This window comes from Lynx canadensis, chromosome F1, assembly GCF_007474595.2.
Source record: "Lynx canadensis isolate LIC74 chromosome F1, mLynCan4.pri.v2, whole genome shotgun sequence".
Classification (NCBI taxonomy): Eukaryota; Metazoa; Chordata; class Mammalia; order Carnivora; family Felidae; genus Lynx; species Lynx canadensis.
The window spans coordinates 13351622-13357624 of record NC_044319.2 but is presented as its reverse complement, the minus strand read 5'-3'; positions in this window follow the sequence as shown (position 1 = coordinate 13357624).

Below are 6003 nucleotides of genomic sequence, written 5' to 3'. Positions count from 1 at the left end.
CACTTAATTCCTTATTATAGACGATTGAGATGTTTCCAATTTGTTAGTAAGCCCTACAGAATAGGGTCACCTGGGTGTTTCAGTCAGTTAAGCATCCAATATATATATATTGTGTATATATATTTTATTCAAATAGATGAAAATTAATTTTATAGATACAAATGCTTAAATACACATAGTTTTGCAAGACCTTTCACTTGGAGTAACAAAATAACCCATGTGTGAAAGGCCAGTGTTAGATGTTTACCTTTTAACTAATTGTCTTGAGAGCAGATGGATTTCTACTAAATCTCCTAGTTTTAAGACAGACATCAGGGGTTTCCCAGACTCTTGTTGTCAACTGCTCCAGCCCTCTGATGGCCTCTGCCACCACCCTAGGCTCCAGGGAGCTGACTCTGCCATTCCACTTCAATCCCTGTCATTTGGCTAAAAGGAATCCTTTCCTTCTTTAGGTCTCCCTTCCCTGGGTCTTCCTTCCCTAGGTCTTTCTTTCTCTAGATCTTTCCTTCTCTGTGTCTCCCTTCTCCTGGTCTCCCTTCTCTAGGTCTCCCTTCTCTTGTTCTCCCTTCTCTAGGTCTTTCCTTCTCTGGGCCTCCCTTCTCCTGGTCTCCCTTGTCTAGCTCTCCCCTTCTGTAGCTCTCCCTTCTCTAGGTCTCCCTTCTCTACATCTTTCCTTCTTTAGGTCTGCCTTCTCTAGTTCTCCATTCTCTAGGTCTTTACTTCTCTAGGTCTCCCTTTCCTAGGTCTCCCTTCTCCAGGTCTTTCCTTCTCTGGGTCTCCCTTCTCCTGGTCTCCCTTCTCTAGGTCTCCCCTTCTCTAGCTCTCCCTTCTTTAGGTCTTTCCTTCTTTAGGTGTTCCTTCTCTAGTTCTCCCTTCTCTAGGTCTTTCCTTCTCTAGGTCTCCCTTCCCTAGGTCTCCCTTCTCTAGGTCTTTCTTTCTCTAGATCTTTCTTTCTCTGGGTCTCCTTTCTCCTGGTCTCCCTTCTCTAGGTCTCCCCTTCTCTAGCTCTCCCTTGTCTAGGTCTCCCTTGTCTAGGTCTCCCTTTTCTAGGTCTTTCCTTCTTTAGGTCTCCCTTCTCTAGTTCTCCCTTCTCTAGGTCTTTCCTTCTCTAGGTCTTTCCTTCTCTAGGTCTCCCCTTCTCTAGCTCTCCCTTCTCTAGGTCTTTCCTTCTCTAGCTCTCCCTTCTCTAGTTCTCCCTCTGCTAGGTCTTTCCTTCTCTAGGTCTCCCTTCTCTAGGTCTGACTCTTGCCTCCCCCTTCCAGCTCCAACCCAGGGCAGATTTGACCATTGTATTAATCACGTCTTTTTAGTCTGTATTTTTTTTCATTTTTATTTTTTATTAAAAAATTTAATGTTTATTTCTTTTTAAGAGAGAGAGAGAGAGAGAGAGAGAGAGAGAGAGAGAGAGAGAAAGAGAGACAGCACAAGCAGGGGAGAGCCAAGAGAGAAGGAGACACAGAATCTGAAGCAGACTCCAGGCTCTGAGCTGTCAGCACATGGGGCTTGAACTCAGAAGCCATGAGATCATGACCTGAGTATAACCAACTGAGCCACCCAGATGCCCCTTTTTAAATTTTTAAAAAAATATTTATTTACTTTGTATTTTAAAAAAATTGTTTATTTTTGAGAGAGAGAGAGTGTAATCGGGGTAGGGGCAGAGAGAGAGAGAGGGAGACAGCGGATCCAAAGCGGTCTCTGTGCTGACAGCAGAGACCCGACGTGAGGCTCGAACTCATGAACTGTGAGATCATGACCTGAGGTGAAGTTGGATGCTTAACCAACTGAGCCATCCAGTTGCTCCCCATTCTGAGCAGAGATGCTCAGCATCTCTGATGCTTTTAATCTTGGAGATTGCTAGCTGTGTCAGGCTAGCTTGCTTTTCCCAGGGCAAGCTAATCTTTAGAGAGAGCAAAAACTCACCTGGCCCAGGGAGTGTGACTTTCATAAGCAAAGCAACCAATCCAGAGCCCATGCCCACAACCCTTCTTCTGCTGGCTCTCACACTCCAGGTACCAGACAACTGGGGGTATCCCCTACAGCCTAGAGTCTGTTCACATTACTCAAACCAGCCAGTCCTAAACCTGCTTACCTTGCCTCCCCTGCTCCTTCTCACAGAAAAAACTATACTCACAGAAATAATAATACTTATGTTTGTTAAAAAAACAAACCTAAGGAAACAAAAAAACCCCAATTAAGCCTTTTACCCATGTTTTCCCTTCCCTCTGCCTCCTGTCTGACCCTGGTGACTCCTGTGTAGACTCATGTAGTGTGGCATGCCTCCTGTTCTTGGAATCTGTGAGTATTAACAACCCATAATCTCCTGATCTGTTGGCTTTGCCATACCTGAACAATAACATTTTAAAGGAACAACCCCTAGCAAAACACTTTCTTATCCCCTTACCCTTAAATGCTTTGTGTCTGGAACTTTTGACTGAGACTGAATAACACCTGTTTTCAAAGAGAATAGCTAATATTTATTGGCTGCTTTCTAGGTGCCAGATACTGTTCTAAGCACTGGGGGAACAGCCATGGACAAAATGTTTCTGCCCTCACAGAGCTGGCTTCTAGTGAGGGGACAGACCACTCACAAACACAAAGCGACTGTGTCAGATGCCACAAGGAAAAACGCAGGACAGGAGGCAGAGAGTGACAAAGGATTGTATTTTTATACAGATTGGCATTTGAGCAGTGACTAGAATGAATGGTGAGGTTAGGTCTCATGTAATGTTGAATTTGGTTAGATAGTTGCATCTGGGGGAATATGCTCACTTTTTGAAAGACCACTTGGGGTAGCATCTGGGACACCATCCCAGAAGATCCAAGAGCCCTTCAAAGCGAATATTCCCACCTCTGATCATTCCTGCTAGAGGAGAAGGCAAAAGAAAGAACAAAGAGGACAAAAGAAGACAAAGAAGTTAGAGAAAGAAAAAGGGAGAGAGAAGTAAGAATAATAACAAGAAAGAAGAGGAAGATACAGAGGAAAGAGCAAGGAAGGAACAGAGGAATGAGGAGAAGATTGGCAGATGTATACACTGAAGTTTGGCTTTGGCCTCGGTATTTGGCTAAGCTTGAAATCTCTAGAAGGCTGAAGAGCCAAAAGTCCGCTTCAAAGTCCTTCCTCCCATCCTGAAAACTGGGTGTGATCATGCAGATTAGCTTCAGATCTGAGCAGCATAGCTGCACAAAGACAATTTTTAGCTGGTTGTATTTTTTTAAGTGCATTTGTTTTTGAGAGAGAGAGAGAGAGAGAGAGAGAGAAATATCCCAAGCAGGCTCCATGCTGTCAGCACAGAGCCTGATGTGGGGCTCAGTCCCATGAACCCAGAAACCATGACCTGAGCCAAAATCAAGTCAGACGCTTAACCAACTGAGCCACCCATGCACCCCTGGTTGTATTTTTAATATCTGACTATGCACTTTTAAGTCCTGGTAAGAAATTTGAGATACAACTGGGAGTAAAAGATCTTTTGGCTCCATATGTTCAGATTGTATGTCTGTTGAGGTATAAATATATATTTAATTTTATCAGTAAAGCATGCAAAAATGAATGATTGAAAATCCTTACTGTTATGTATAGAAGTAAGACATTGGCAATAGTCCCATTTAGTACGGAAGTTGATTGACGTTAATACCATCATTTAGGGAACATGTTGGCTACATTAGCTTAGGAAGAATATTGTATTCTTTATGAGCCCTTGATGTTTACATAAATTAAAAAAAATTTTTTTAACGTTTATTCATTTCTGAGAGACAGAGAGGGACAGACTGTGAGTGGGGGAGGGACAGAGAGAGAGGGAAACACAGAATCCGAAGCAGGCTCCAGGCTCTGAGCTGTCAGCACAGAGCCCAACGCCGGGCTCAAACTCACAGACCACGAGACCTTGTCCTGAGCCAAAGTTGGACGCTTAACTGACTGAGCCACCCAGGTGCCCCGATGTTTACATAAATTTAAATAATCATACGAGGAAGAATAACAGAAGTTGGATTATATCAATTTTATCTTCAATTTATTTCATGTAATAGCATTGATAACACCAAATAACATAAATTCTATGGGCTATATTTCATTTTTTAAAAATGGTTACTTATTTTTGAGAGAGCAAGAGAGAGAGAGAGAGCATGTGAGAGGTGGAGCAGGGGCAGAGGAGGGAAACAGGACTGAAGCAGGCTCTGCGCTGACAGCAGACAGACCGATGTGGGGCTCGGGCTCACCATACCTGGAGTTCATGACCTGAGCCTAAGTCAGATGCTTAACCAACTGAGCCACCCAGGCACCCCTCCATGGGCTATATTTAATTTTTAGTTATTTGATTCTATTGAGGCCACACGGTTTTAAGAAAAGTTCTGTTTCACTTGGGAACATTTGAGAATATTTCACATCTTTGTGAGAAGACCTTAACAGCAGAATGTTACTTTGCTACCTTAAACAATTAGGGAAAGGGATATATTTAAAATGGTTTTCCTCCTTTCTCATTGCCAAGTAGTATTCCATTGTGTATATAAACCACAATTTCTTTATCCATTCATCAGTTTCTACTTGGCAATGAGAAAGAATGAAATATGGCCTTTTGTAGCAACGTGGATGGAACTGGAGAGTGTTATGCTAAGTGAAATAAGTCATACAGAGAAAGATAGATATATGTTTTCACTTTTATGTGGATCCTGAGAAACTTAGCAGAAGACCATAGGGGAGGGGAAGAAAAAAAAAGTTAGAGAGGGAGAGAGCCAAACCATAAGAGACTCTTAAAAACTGAGAATAAACTGAGGGTTGATGGGGGTGAAAGGGAGGGGGTGGGTGGGTGATGGGCATTGAGGAGGGCACCTGTTGGGATGAGCACTGGGTGTTGTATGGAAACCAATTTGACAATAAATTTCATATTAAAAAAATAAATGGTAGAATTCAAAAAAAGTAAAATTATACTGTAAAAAAATTGTGTACATCCATGATAAATCTTAGATCCAAAGATAAACATATAAAGAGAATTAAAAATAAAAAGAACAAAGTATTACAGAAAAATGTGGTCTCCTGCCCCTTTCTTACAGATCTCTATCTCTGTCTCTGTCTATCTCTATCATCTCTAACTATCTCTATTTCTATCTCTATCATCTCTATCTTTATCTATCTATATCTATAATCTATTATCTATCATCTATCTATAATCTATTATCTATCATGTATCTATCATCTATTATCTGTCATCTAGCTATGTATTTATCATCAATCTATCATCTATCTATCTAATCAATCATCTATTATCTATCACCTATCTATCTATCATCAATCTATCATCTATCTATCTAATCAGTCATCTATTATCTATCACCTATCTATCTATCATCAATATATCATCTATCTATCTATCTATCTATCTATCTACCTAATCAATTATCTATTGTTTATCATCTATCTATCTATCTATCATCAATCTGTCATCTGTGTATCTATCTATCATCTATCAATCATCTATTATCTATCTATCTAATCAATTATCTATCTATTATCTATCATCTATCTATCAATCATCTATTATCTATCTATCTATCTAATCAATTATCTATCATCTATCATCTATCTATCATCTATTATCTATCATTTATCTATAATCTATCATCTATCATCTATCTATCTATCTATCTATCTATCTATCTATCTATTATCTATCTATCTAACATATATCTACTATCTTGCCATTCCACTGGCCTCAGAAGTGAACATGTAGTAAGAAAAAGGTGGTGTAACCACCTATAGAGGTCTCTGGTAACTGATGACACTGCCAGATTATTTTATCTACTCTATAATGTCAAACTTAAAACTTTTAACTATTAAAATTTTAGCTATGAAATCTAATAATACTTTTAAAAATAAAACTTTAACACTTATTTATTTTTGAGAGATAAAGCATGAGTGGGGGAGGGGCAGAGAGAGAGGGGAACACAGAATCCAAAGCAGGCTCCAGGCTCCCAGCTGTCAGCACAGAGCCCGAAGCAGGGCTCGAACTCACA